This window comes from Pinus tabuliformis, chromosome Q, assembly GCF_031772625.1.
Source record: "Pinus tabuliformis cultivar Carrire ecotype Pingquan chromosome Q, CPIR1, whole genome shotgun sequence".
NCBI lineage: Eukaryota > Viridiplantae > Streptophyta > Pinopsida > Pinales > Pinaceae > Pinus > Pinus tabuliformis.
The window spans coordinates 1,169,103,109-1,169,118,847 of NC_142296.1; the positions used below are offsets into that span (position 1 = coordinate 1,169,103,109).

Sequence of the window (15,739 nt, forward strand, 5' to 3'; positions counted from 1 at the left end):
CTTCCTCCATTGCAACAACCCATTTTTCTTCTTTGACTGCATCTTCAAAATGGATTGGGTCATCTACATGACAAAGAAAATAAAATAATGAATTCAGACCAACGCTACTATCAACCTCATCTTGCTCATAAATATCATTTAAATTTATGAATTTTGGTCTTCTTGTGCTTGTTGAAGATGGAATTGACATGTCACTTGGTGTTGCGCTTTGCATCATGCTTAGAGAAGCACTTGCTTGACTACGTGATGTTGCCCTATTATTTGTTGATTGTGTTACTTGCTGCCTGCTTTGTTGCACTTGAATAGTAGGAGAGGGAGTCAATGTTGAGAAATTACTTGTTGTTGTCAATTATTCATTGTCCTCATGTGGTATACATGCTTTGACATTGACTTTCTTCTCTAAACTTCCATCCCATGCTTCTTCTTCTATGAACTGCACATCTCTGTTGATTATGAATTTCTTCGTTAATGGATTGTAGAGTTTGTATGCCTTGGATTCATCACTGTATCCAACAAATATACATTTCTCCCCCTTGTTGTCCAACTTCTTCCTCAACTCGTTTGGGACATGTGCATATGCCACACAACCAAAAACTCTCATGTGAGTGACATTATGCTTTCTTCCACTCCATGCCTCTTCAGGAATTATGTTCAGGACGCTTTTGGTTGGACATCTATTCAAGATATATGTTGCACAAGTGATAGCTTCTGCCCAATAATCATTTGGAAAATGCTTTGCGTTTAACATACTCCTTGCCATTTCCATAATGGTCCTATTCTTCCTTTCCGCCACACCATTTTGCTGAGGTGTATATCTTGTTGTAAATTTCTTGTGAATTCTATGCTCCGTGCAAAATCAAAGGAAGTCATTTGAGTTGTATTCGCCACCTCTGTCGGTGCTGAGGACTTTGATGTAGTGTCCACATTGCTTCTCAACAAGAGCTTTGTATTGGTGAAAGTGCTCAAACACTTGACTTTTCTGGTTGAAGAGATAGACCCATGTCTTCCTTGTGTAGTCATCTATGAAGGTCAATACATAGTGGTTGCCACTAATTGATGGTGTCTACATTTGTCCACATAAATTTGAGTGTACTATCTCCAAAGGTGCCTTTGTCCTTACTGAATTTTCTATTGGAAATGTCTGTCTATGTTGCTTTCCGAGGATGAATCCTTCACATAGGATGTTTGGTTTTTCTATGATTTGTAATCCCTTCACCATGCCTTTCCTATGCAGCAAATTCAAACCTCCAAAATTGAGATGTCCAAATCTCAAATGCCATAACCAGTTTTCATCTTTGAACTCTGCTTGATAGTTCACTTGTGTGCCAGCTGCCTCTTTTCTTCAATCCTCTTGTGAGTTCATTGATAGTTGTGCTTGTGCATCTTCTTATTTCAAATTTGATCTTATCTTTAGGGGAAACATTCTATTGTTTGTCATATGCACCTTTGAGATTAGTTGTACACTTGGAGGCCTATCCAAAATTGTGCACACATCATTTTTGAAGAAGACGTTGTAGCCCTTTTGCATGAGTTGTCCAATGCTTATGAGATTATGCTTCAAACCAGGGATAAAGTAAACATCTGAGATGTACTTATTCTCCCCCTTCTTAGTTAGGATATTAACTCTTCCTTTTCCAATGACAGAGACTTTGCTATTAGTCGCTAATGTCACTTCAGAATTCACAATTTCATTTAGATTGGAAAACATTTCTATGTTCCCTAACATGTGGGTGCTACACCCTTAATCTAGATACCATATATCACTTTGTTTTTCCCGTGCTACATTACAAGCTAAAAACATGCTATCATGGTTCTTATTTTCTTTTGTGAAATTTACACTTGATTTGTTACTAATGTCATATTGCTTCTTTCTACAATCATTTGCATAATGACCATACTTCTTACAGTAATAACATTGAACTTCAGATTTATCATACCTCTGACCTTGTGCTTGATTTTTGCTTGGGCCTTGACTTGGAATTTGACTGTTGTGTCTTCCACTTGAGCTTGAAGGGCTGCTTCTTCCACCTCTGTGTGGGCTTCTTCCTCTTCCTCTAGCATATGATCTTTCTCTGCCTTGACCTTGACCAAAGGAAACATGTGTCTTGAAGGCATGCTCCAATGAGGGGCTTGTTGCTCTATTCAGTCTATGATCATGAGAAATAAGTGATGCATGAAGCTCATCCATTGAGAATTGTGAGAGATCCTTTATCCCTTCTATGGCCACAACAGTGGCATCAAACCTTACTGGAAAAATTCTCAAAACTTTCTCAACTATTCTCCTTTCCTCAAGTGTCTAACCATGAGACCTGATTTGAGTAACCAACCTAATTACGTGTGTAAAAAATGAGTCCAAATTCTCAGACTCTTTTCATACAAATTGTTTCAAAATCTCTTCTTAAGATTTGCAGTTTTGCTGTCTTTATTTTTTCCATGCCTTGGTAGGCTGTTTGGATGGTGTCCCATGCTTTGTTGGACTTTGTTACTACTGCAACCCTTAAGAAAATACTTTCATGAACTGCTTGAAAAATATCGAACAAAGCTTTTGAATCGTTCTTCCTGTTGCCCCTTAACAAATCCATTTCTACTTGAGACAAGGCATTGTATGCTGCTGCATCTGTTCTGGAAAACCATTCTCCACCAAATCCCAAATGTCTTGAGATGAAAAAAGGGCCTTCATTGTAATAGCCCAATAATCATAATTTTTTCCATTAAACTGACGTATCTAAGGATTAGTCAAGCTTGTGCTTGATGTTGCCATTTTTGTGTGAAAAAAACTTTCTACCTTTTGGTAGATATGCTAAATAACAATCTGCCCTCAAAACAATTTTCACTGTTAGTAAAAACACTTGTTTTTTTTTTCACTAATAGAGTTTAACCCACTCTGATACCATGTTAGAAAATTTTTACGAGGGCAAAGGAACTTGGAAATTAGTTGCGACAAAGTCAACTAGCTTAGAAATAGGTTGCTGAAAAGTAGGCAAGGTCAACTTCAGTTGTGGAGAGGTAAAACATAGGTTGCTATGAGGATATCGCAACCACACAGGGACTTAATTAAAACATAAATGTTACGCACAACAAAACAGAGTAAAACAAAGGAGGTTTCCGTAAATCTACTTGTGAAGGCTTAAGACCACATCGCAACATAACACACTTTTGATTATAATATAAAACATAGGAAAATACATTCTTGTGATAAATTGGAGGCTGCTAATCCAAGTAAAACACAAAAGACTTACTACAATTTACGCTTCACTGGGGTTGCAAAATAAACTTCTGTAAAACTCCGTAAAACTAGTTTTCACACGCCCACCAATATTTCCTCCATGATTTTCACCTCACTACCTCACAGTCTAAATTGGAGGCTTCTGCTCCAAGTAAAACATAAAATACTTACTGCGATTTACACTTCACTGGGGTTGCAGAGTAAACTTTTGTAAAACTCTATAAAACTAGTTTTCACGCACCCACCAATATTTCCTCCATGATTTTCTCCTCACTACCTCAGAGACTCTCGATCCCTAACTACCTAATATGCCCAACATTACAAATGACTTTTACATCCATATTTATCTTAACATACAAATTTGACATTAATTACATGACAAAGAAAATATTTAATATGCAACATAGGAAATTTTACATAGTAAATGATTTTATGAACTTTTAGGTGTTGTGGAGTGGGACAACAGTCATGGAATGAATGTTTGTCCATATCTATTTGATAAACTTCATTAAATGCCTTAACTTCTGTGATGTGTTACGGAATGGTCCTCTCTAAACTTTTGTTTTGACTTCTTTCCTTCTACCTGCAAACAAAATTGCAACTGTGCAGTGGTTGACTGGGCAAGCATGGTGTTTTTCAGTGTGTTAAGGCAGTGGTTGGGATTATTATTTCCAACACTCCCCCTTAATCACAACTACTACCATTGACAATTCCCAAACAATCTTTGAGATAAACAAAACTTTCATGTGCTAATGGCTTTGTGAAAATATCAACAAACTGTTCCTGTGACCTACAGTGCTGCAACATAATTTCATCATTGTTAATCAACTCTGTGATAAAATTATATTTAGCATCAATATGCTTGGTCCTCTTCTGAAAAATATAATTCTTTGACAATGAAATTGCGGATGTGTTATTGTATAAAATATTTGTCGCTCCCTCTTGGTCGTGACGAAGATCCCTCAAAATCCTTCTCATCCAAACTGCCTAACACGCTGCTGCTTTTGCGACGACATATTCAGCTTGTGCTATTGACAATGAAACATAGGATGGTGTTACGCTTGAAAATTGTTTGTAGCATCTCTTCCTAAAGCACACATTTCAGTGCTAATTTATGGTATTATCTTATCGTAAAGTATGAATTTGAATTCCCATTATGAGTAACTCCCTTTCTCACGAACCTTCCAAAAATCATTGAACCTCCTGTAACATATTGTAACTCCTACATGGTGGCTCCCTCTATTTCTCTCCTTTTCTCACTCATGTTAGAAAATCATCTTCAATGGGTCAATATCGACTAAACGTTATGACATTCTACAAAACAAATAATGCCTGCACTCAGTAATACAAGCCCTAGGCACCTTCAAATTCATAGTCAAGACCTCCTCGATATTTGAAGAAGGCCACAAGAAATGAGTTAGGCAATGGTAAACCCAGTCTGCAAGGGAAACAAGGGCGCTGAGAATGTTTTGGCCACCAAGGTGAGATATCTCATTAACAACAATTGATTTCATGTGTTTGGACGCTAGTTGTAGCTTCAACAAGTCACAGGTGGATTGTAATTTTTCGGTCTAAAACCAAACTGAAATATCTTTTATCAGGAGGAAAAAAGAGAACATCGTCATTAAGGAGGAAAATGTTTTGCATGGTCATAGATCTAGAGCAAGACTATACAGATATCTATAATCTAAGAAAACCTACAACCCACCATTGTTAACCGAGAATACGACCCTATGGCAACAAAAGGATATAGATCATGGAAGTACAATGGAGTTAAATGTCTAAGGAATATAACAAAATGACCTAGACACAACTTGAGGATAGGAAACAAAATCAGGGGTTCTTGAAACAGTAGCAGAGTCCCTCTAAACTAGAACGAAACCAGAGGAAAGGAAGGAGACTAAAGAAAATTCAAAAGAGCCCTGATTATGGGTAATAGTCATCCCCTCTGAAATCAGCTCAAAATGCATCAGCCCTAGCTAAAAATGCATCTACCCTAGTAAAGGAGACAAAGCTCACTTAGAGAGTGCATCAGCTTCAGAATTTTGTTCCTTGGAGGCATGCTAGAAGGAAATCACTAAGAAGAGGGAATTTATGCCTGAAATCCACTGCATCGAGTTGAAAAGGGATGTAACTTGTAAGGCATTACATTCTTGGATCCATTTGATCATTGAGAGGGTGTCCACAACAACCATAATTTTTTCTATGCGGAGCCACTGTGCCACCTTTAAGCATTCCATATGTTCAACATTTCTGCCCTACAGTTTTCTCCAAAGATGAGAAACCACCAGAAGCGATAGGAAAAATCTTAGTTGATGCGTAGGGAGATTCCGCAACCACAACGCCCACCAGCAGAAGCCCCATCAAAGAAGAAAATAGGGAAAATTTTGGACAACTCAACGAGAGAGTTTGACCTAGAGGCACAAGAGACAAATCTCCTGAAAATGTGTAACAATGCCCAGAGATGTCAATTTGGCATCGGGAGACGTCTCTTCAAATATTTACTCATTCTGAGGGCACCATATCCCCCCAAAAGAAGTAAGGAGGAACAAACTAAAATTATTTTGATTGATTTTCCCATAAACAAATCCAGCCAGCAATGAAGGACTTGTAACCAATGACTTGCATCCCCAAGAGAGAGGACACCTTCATCTAGATGTCCTAAGTTAAAGGGAAAAGAATGAAAAGATGTAAACATTCTTGCAAATTAGATTTGTAGAATGAGCATCTGCCATGGCCCACCAAAACCTTTCTTCAATAAAGTAACGAGGGTTAATATACGGTTGTGCAAGATTTACCATGTGAAACATAAAATTTTGAGAGGAACATCCCAGAACCACATTTGGGCAGTGAAATTGACAGACGAAAGATTTTGTGAGTAGGAAGTGATGATCTTGTATGCTTTAAAAGCAACTATCCTTCCATCAAATAAATGACCATCCCAAACCATATTGTCCAGACATGTTGACAATGTGATACATGCATGGTAGAGATTGTTGATGGTATACTTCCCACTCTACCTCCCGATAGACCGAGATCCCAATTTCCCAACCATGAGGCCAATAGGGGGATGATAGAGAGAATTGAGGGCCCCTCCAAATATTGGCCAAGGTGGAAATTCCCTATTGATTTGGAGCGATGATGATGGGGATGAGAGATAATGGCTTCCAAACATGTCTTTAATGTTGTTCATCCCCACTTTGACCTATAGATTGTTGCCAACAACCCAACAAAGATTACTAGTAAGCCAAGGGATTGCAATCTGTAGGCTTCTCCACATCGCCGACATACATAATTTCGATGGAACACCATTATAGATCCAATCCTATAGTCCATAGTGATTAAAATATTTTGTTGTCATAATACTTTTCCATAGCGCTTATTCTCGAAATATTCGCCATACATTGATAGTCAGTAGTGATAGATTAAAACTTCTGAAATTTAGTATGCCCAAACCATCATTCTTAATCGATCTGGAGATCAATTTGAGACCAGTGAGGGGGATATTTTTTTAGAGTCGGAGCCCGACCCTAGGAAATTGGTCACGATATATTCAATATTATTAATTATAAATTGGGGATGTGAAAAATGTGCATCCAATATACTAGAATGGAATGCCTTGAAAAGCTACTGGAATCATGATTACCCTGCCTTTGAGTGTTAACCATCTATGGTCCCAGTGGAATAATATTCTCTCAAATTTGTTCACAAGCCAATCCCAATCTGAAAGCTTGTAATTTCAGGTTTTCAAATGACAACTCAAGTTAGATAAAAGGAGAATTTCAAATTCGTGAATGTTTGTTGTCCCTTTTCATGTTGCACTCAATGGAAGCTTGTCGTTGACTGCTACAGTAAGGAGATCGTTCAAATCTTTGTAAGTTTTTTTTGGATTGTTGCTTGTGACAGATTACAATTTTCAAAACTCCCCTTGGAAAATTATATTGATGGACTTCCAGTAAGATCTATTGAGACGATAAAAGAAAAGGGCTAGACCATTAAAACCTGTCTATTAATAGTAACGAGAAATAAGGAGTAACAAGTTTCCAAATGCCCAAGAAACATTTGAATTAATATATTAAAAGTTATGGTTTTGAATTAAATTGTTATTGCTTGGTGAGAATTTTAATTTTAAAGGAGGAGATATTTTTATTTTTGAATAAGAAATAATTAGTGGAAAGTTGACTGAAATTTTTTTCAATAAAAGTTAAAGTTTGGGACGAAAATGCATTCATTAAACTCTATAGTTGGTGTAGTTTTGACCAGTAAGGAAACATACGTAGAGTGGCTTGGAAATATAAAGAGCACACTCACTTTTAATGATTTATGGGATGAATTTTGTGAAGGAGAAATTGCAGAACATGATGATGATGACAAATCAGAAGTGAAGCTGAAGGAAAAGGCACCAGTCAAGCCCACGTCTACCAGAGAAGTTATCATTTAAAAGAGCAAGGAAAATAAATCATTTTCCCTCGTTAATGCTACAATAAGTGAGGAGCCAAAAAACCACATTGTCTCAACTACTGATTTCTATGGTGGTCCTAAGATGTTAAAAGATATGTATGATTCTCATTCAACATTAGCACTCATACAGTTTCTTGTGAAGCTTTTCATTCTATAATTGAAATATGATGACCCCATGGCACTAGCTCCAAAAGTAAAAGCTATAATGAATGAAATTTATGCCACCAAAGTAGAGGTTGATTTACCTCTTACAACCTTCAAAAAGGCCCTCTATCCTACCTACTCTCACTACCTTGAATTGTTGTAAGTGAGTGGCCATATGAAAAGCATAACATTTGACACCCTATTTGGGAAGGTTGCATAAAGAGAAAAATACTTTGGAAAGAATAAGAAAGCATCACAATCCTTTGAAGAAACTATATGCATTTCCCAGAAAGGAAAGACATATACTTCCAAATAAGATAATAGCAAAGAGGAGGTGGGAGAAAGAGTTGCAGACAAAGGGGGGGCAGACATAATCACATAGAGAGACATAATCTACATTATTTACATTGTGGAAGAAATGGACATGAAGAGAAAACATGTAGAATTCCATGGGAGAAAATTGAAGAACAAGAAGAAAAAGACAAAGGCAAAGCTCCATAATAAGAAAAAAGTAATGCACCAAAATCTACTCACTATGTTGTTGCTAACCGTAATAATTGTTTGCATGAGCATGTGTTTAACATTGCATCTTCTTCTTGGATAGACACATAGCTACTTGACACAAGTTCCACCTTCGACACGGTGTTTCAAAGAGAACCTTTCAAACAATTTGATGAAAACATAGATGGTGTAATATACTTTTACGATAGGTCTAGCCTCACGCATTCAAGGATTGGATCAATTAGACTAAAGCTACTCGAAATTTTAGATTATGTCCTACATGATGTTCTCTATCTTCCTCAGTTACAAAGGAATCTGCTATCCATTGTGCATCCATCCCCATTTTTTATGGAAAGGTTGAGATAAGGAGGTCTTCTTATAACAAGGTCGCGATGTTTAGAGAGGAAGAAGACAAGTTGTTGAAGCTAAAGGGACATTTGCATACACAAATTTCGATCCATTTCGCACAACATAATGGAGGTACCATGTCTTCAAGTCTTCTATGGCATGCTAGATTTAGACATGTTGATTATGATAGTCTCTGTTTGATGAATAAGAATGGTGTTCTTGGTATTCCAACTATTCCTTGAAACTTAAATCAATGTTCTTCCCGAATTATTGGAAAACATAGTAAATAACCATTCTATGACTCCAATTCTAGAGCATTAGAAAACTTGGATTGATTCATTCAGATTTGTGTGGTCCTATGCATGTACCTTTTTTAAATGGAAATAAATACATCATGGAATTTATTGATGACTCCACTAGAATGTGGTGGGTATATTTGCTAGAAGATAAGTCTAAAGAATTTGAATCTCTTAGAAACTTTCATGTATGTATTGAAAATGAGGCACAAACTAAGATTGGTGTCCTTCGTATTGATAATGGAAAACAGTAAATTAGTAATGATTTTCAATCCTATATTTGACAACGTGGCATCCAACATCACACAACAACTCCATACAATCCTCAACAAAATGGTGTAGCAGAGAAGATGAATAGAACATTGTTGAATATGGTTCTTTCCGTGATGTTTTTTAATAATGTAAAACTAATATTTTGGGATGAAGTTGTTTTATGTGCAGTCTATTTGAAGAAAAAATGTCCATCCCATGTTATTAAAACAAGTCTCCTTTTGAAATGTGGTATGGCCACAACCCCTCCATGAAGCATCTTAGGGTTTTTGGTTCCACCTACTATGCCTCAATTCCAAAATGACAGAGAAATAAACTTGATGCAAGGAGTCATAAATACATTTTCTTTGGGTACTCAGATATAATCAAGGCCTATCATCTTTATGATGAGGAAAACAAGAAATTCATACTTTCTAGAGAAGTCATATTAAGTTAATTTCTTTGCTGCATCTTCTAAAGCTAAATTTCAAACACTATAGTCTTTTGAAGCTAAATTTCAATTGTGTATCTTGTAGTATATGTACCTGATTTGTTAATAATAGGAAACAATGAAACTTATATTGCATCAGTGAAGAAATATTTGAAGAAAGTGTTTGAAATGACAAATTTGGGACATGAACTCATTATTACTTAGGCATTGAAGTCAATCAAAATCCAAAATCCATATTCATTTCCCAAAAAAAGTACATTAGAGGAAAATTGAACATATTTGGCATGGTAGATTACAGCCCTCTCTCGACCCCAATGGATCATAACTTGAAGCCTACGTTGAAAGAAGAGAATAAATTTAAGGATCAAACCAAGTACAAACAACTTGTAGGAAGTCTCAACTACCTAACCATGATCAAACCAGATATTTCATATGTTGTGAGCATCCTTTCCATATTTATGCATACACCATGTGAGGGACATTCATTTGCTACAAAAATAGTCCTAAGATACTTAGAGGGAAATCAAGATTATGGAATTAAGTACACTAATTTGGAAGACTTTAGTCTTATTACACATTCTAATTTAGACTTCCATGGGGACAAGGAAAATTGAGTATCAACTTTAGGATATCTCATGAGTCTAGGTTCAACAACCATCTCTTGGAGGTCACACAAATAGTGAATTCCAACATATTTGAAAATAGAGGTAGAATATGTGGTGGCTATAGAATTGAAAAAATAAATAGTGTGGCTTGGGAAAATTCTTGAAGACTTGCAGGAGAAACGAGTGAACTTAACTCCTTTATTTGTCGACAATACGTTTTCTATCGTGTTGTCTAAGAACCCCATATTCCATGATCCATCCAAACACATCAACAAAAATATAATTTGATTCAATACCATGTAGGGGCCAAAACTATTCATCTAAGACATTATTCCTTGAATGAGAAAATTGAGGACATCTTCACCAAAGCACTTGGAAGAGAAAATTTTGAAAAATTCATAACGATGCTTGGGCTCACCAACATCCCTTCAGATTAAGGGGGTAAATGTTAGACATTGTAATCCTTTGGTATTATGATAAAAAGTAATTAGGTATGAATATTAGGTGTAATAGTGGATAGCTGGTTGGACAACTTGAAAATCATCATGTATCGTCCATTTAATAAATATCTCTCATTTCTTAATGAATTGACTTAGATATTTTCGCACGATCCTCAATCTAACAATTTCTTACTCCTCTTCTCATGCATTAAAATATTCAAAAAAACTTAAAGCATATAAATTTAATCATTCAATAGATTCCCCTGTGAGTGTACCAAATGATCAAAATAATAAAGGAAAGGAAAGAAAATAGTAGAAATAAATATCTCAATGATTCATTACATGGTACATATCAATTCATACATTATTATGAAAACGTACTTCAAGCAAATTCATAGACAAAAAGGTAAAGAAATGTCCTATACATTTGGAGAACTCTAAAATTATTTGATTCATTCAAAAATCATAGGGAGACGTAGGAGACAATTTAGGAGGTTTCATTGCAAATTTAATAGAATTGAAACAACAAATGATATCCACCCATGGAAATAGAGCCCTAGAAGAGTAAAATATAATATTACAAACTTTAAGTTTGAATAGAGTGAGTACCTAAATTACTTTATAAATATTGATACTTGAATTGGGTTCACATGTACCAAACAATAAGTCATAACCTAGAAGAAAAAGAGAAACTACAATTAAGAATTAGATTCATAAATATGTATGACAATTCACAAAGCTTGATGTTCTAATACTTGCAAGAAATAAAGGGAATTGTTTCAAATAGAATAGAGAACACTCACAAAATTTTTGAGTCAATGACTAGTGTAATTAATCCTCTCTCTCCTTTTGCAACATCTATTACTGGAGTATAAATTTTCTTCATGTGCCTATTAACCTAACTGCCCAAGAAGTTACTTTGAATTAGAAATTTCATTTAAGTATATCCTAATGCCTTCTTTGATATACTCCTTCATTGGTGGGATGGTTGTATCTTGCTTAATTTTTAGCATGCATATATTATCTTCTATTTCTTTGTATTCTCACTATGGTTGTTCAACAATTCATATTTGGTCATCATTTTCATTAATGAAAGTAACCAACCACTTATTGATCTCATCCTATGGAAGGTTAATGAATTTGTGCATGTTTTGGGGGTGAGATAGATAGACAAGGAAAAATACATGGAGGAAGATAAGGATATAGATGGAGGGGGGAGAGGGAAGAAGCTAGAGACATAGGATGTAGAGAGAGAGTGTATGTGTTTGGGGGGTTGATATAGAGAGACAACGAAGGAGAGATAGAGGGATATATAGATATAAATGGTAGGGGGAGAGAAAGGTATTGAGAGAGAGAGAGAGAGAGAGAGAGAGAGAGAGAGAGAGAGATGGGGGGAGAGGGAGGGGAAAGAAAGAAGGAGAGAGGAAGGGTGATCAACATAGAGATGCAACGGGAGAGAGAGGGAAGAAGAAAGAGACACATGAAGACAAATGTAGCTATTATATAGTATTATATAATATTAAACATTATTAACCAATGAGGAAGAGGAAACAATGCTTTCAAAAAAGGTAAAAAAAGTTAGATTTAGAAAGCCATGAATATTTTGGTTTTTGGTTGAAATAGATGCATTGATTTCAATGTTGATTCCTATTTATATTTGATTGATTATTCTAATCATATTTGATTGCTTGCACTAGAGCCGTTGATTTTAGTGTAGATGTTGATTCCAATGTTGATTCCTAATTGTATTTGATTGCTTGAACTAGATGCATTGATTTTAGTGTAGAAGTTGATTTATGTATGATGTACATTAAATTCAAAGTAATTATATTAATAGTGTTCATTTATTTTAGTGTAACCACAAAAAAATATTGATGATGTGCATTATTTTCTTTGTTACAATAATTCAACCATAAATAAAATAGCTGAATTTTCATCTTAAATAAAATATTCACTTACCTTAAATGTTTACTTCCTAAAACTGTAAACTATTTGTATCTGATTACATTCTTGTTATTCATTTTTTCTACCATTTTGCATTCAAAATTTTTACTTCATCATTAACTGTCACTTTTATTTGATCATTCAAGTTATTAACAATCTCTATCATCTCAACAAACTCACTTACCTGGGGAAATTTATATTTAAAATAACCAATTAATCTTAGACATGTTTAGCATATTTAAAGTGATCAACAAATTTTGTGTGACCATAATAGAAACCAACCTAGATTTATCTTAACCCCACATTTATCCAGGTGACCATAATAGAAACCAACCTAGATTTATCTTAACCCCACATTTATCCAGGTGACCATAATAGAAACCAACCTAGATTTATCTTAACCCCACATTTATCCAGAAAAAGAACAAACCTCGTGATATGCAAACCTTTCTTGAAATTTTTCACTAAAAAAAGAATTTGCATCTCAAAAAATTTAATCATTTTTTGCTTTTGATAATTCTAAAATTAAAATAAATCTAAGCTGATTTTATTAATTTTAAAATTATTTATACATATAAAAGAAAAAATATGTAATTTACAGACATAACAAATTTATACACACATCATTAAAGTGGAAGATTAATAAATACCATAAATGTTCACTGCATTGACAAGTTGCAATAGTGTTCCTTATATGTTTTATGTGAAAAAGGATTTGGATTTAACCCATAAAGAATGGCTAAGTAGCACAATAGTATTTCTTTAAGCTTTTTTAAAATGTTTTATCAAACGAAAAGATTTAAATTTAAATGAAATGTTGAAAAGTAATGTGATAGTGTTCTTTATATGTTTTATGCGAGAAAAGATTTGGATTTAAACCATAAAGAAGGGCTAAGTGGCTAAGTAGCACAATAGTATTTCTTTAAGTTTATTTTTTAAAATATTTTCTCAAATGAAAAGATTTAAATTTAAATGAAATATTGAAAAATAAGCTATTATTTTATTGGAAAAAATAATACTTAATAAAATTATTAAAATACTACTTTAGTTTTATTGATATTTAAAATTTTATAATTCTATTTAATTTTCATAAATTCATGGTTTTGGAAAGAAATAATAATTATATATATTATTTATTTACTTAATTTAAATAATTTCATAAATATAATATAATATATTGAATTTTAAAATTTTATAATTCTATTTAATTTTCATAAATTCATGGTTTTGGAAAGAAATAATAATTATATATATTATTTATTTACTTAATTTAAATAATTTCATAAATATAATATAATATATTGAATTTTAAATTAAAATAATTTTATTTTGACTTCTACCCATAAATTAATAAATTGGGTACTTTCCCTCCTTTAACTTTTAATTTTAAAGTTAGATACTTTCTCTTTTGAACTTAAAAATCAGTCAAGAAAGCATCGTTATAAACTGGGATATGTTTTTTTGAAAAAACAAATAAATAAGAGGCTGTTATCTCCATTTATAACATAATATTGACCTTATTTTTTTATTATCTCTATTTGCGATATAATTAATTGACATTGTTTTTATAACATAATATTGACCTTATTTTTTTATTATCTCTATTTGTGATATAATTAATTGACATTGTTTGTATAGGCTACTGTAAAACCTCCTTACACAAGGAACATGCAAAGAGCCTTGTATCTCGAATTCACTGTGGGTCTTGTGCCATTCTATACTCTTATCTTTGTGGGATATTGGGCCTATGGTTCATCAACTTCGTCATATATTCTCAACAATGTACATGGACCCAAATGGATTAAGACTCTTGCAAATGCTGCAACTTGTCTACAAACTGTGGTAACATTACAAGTACTGCCCTCACCTTTAAACCCGTTAATTTTCTATCGAAAACAATGGTCCATAATTCATTTTAACAAGCGTAATGTTTGTAGATATTTGCAAGCCCCACTTATGAATATCTGGATACAAAGTTTGGATGGAGAAGTGAAAGTACATATTCTATGCGCAATTGGGTGGTGAGGTTAATTGCTCGAGGGACCTACTTGGGAGTTTCCACCTTCATCGCAGCATTGCTTCCATTTCTTGGAGATTTTGTGAATCTAACAAGTGCAATCACCTTATTACCATTGACATTTGTTTTGCCAGACCATATGTACATAAAGGTGAAGGGAAATGATTTGAATGCATTACAAAAGTCGTGGCATTGGGTAAATATATGCTTTTTCTCCCTCTTATCAGTTGCAGGTGCCGTAACAGCTTTCCGCCAAATTGTTATGGATTCTAAAACATACCATGTCTTCGCTGATCTCTGATCATAATATTGCAGCTATGCTCATTTGAGACTCTGGCCTTTGTTGGCGTTATATGATCAATAACGAGTCAATATTATTCTTATTAATGTAGAATCAGTTTTATTGACTTTTTTGCCCGGTTTTCATCTCATTCTAAATTACAAATTCTCATCTTGAAAATAGTATTGTTGTGCATTCGGTGAATCATTTCTGTTTATTTTTCGTGTGACTATAAACTATAAAATCTCTCATAAAAACTTTCGATTCTATCTATTTGTTTGAATATTCTCCATATTATATACTGATTCAATGTGAATAACATTGTAAAGTTCAGGGTGATATACTTGCATCCGAATAAACGAAGTTCAAATTAAGCCTCTTCATCTAAAACTGTGGGAAGTGCCAAATGGCTCTGTAAACCATGATTTATATTTATGCGTGGTCGAATATTAAACAGACGTTAGAATTTTTGTATGGAAAACCGAGGAAACTTCTTATCATTATACATTTAAATCAACCGAGACTGTCAATGAGCTATGTAAATCATGAATTATGTTTATGTTTATGTGCATAGAATGTTTTAAAATTTGTACGAAAAAGAAAGAAAAAAAAATGGTTAAATAAATTTGAGTGGATTGAATAATTTCAGTAATATTGTTTTAATAGAACCAAGTTATATAAGAATCTAAATAAGATACAGGTTAAAAATATGGAAAAAGAAAATAGAAAGAATTAATATTAGGATAAGAACTAAATTATTTATTACGCGGGATAATA

At 33.9% G+C, this 15,739-nt stretch overlaps 1 pseudogene; it reads left to right on the forward strand.

The window, feature by feature from the left end:
• LOC149223853 (proline transporter 1-like) overlaps nt 1–14,991 on the forward strand; it is a 187,312-nt pseudogene extending 172,321 nt beyond the window's left edge.
• Nucleotides 14,992–15,739: the final 748 nt, after the last annotated feature.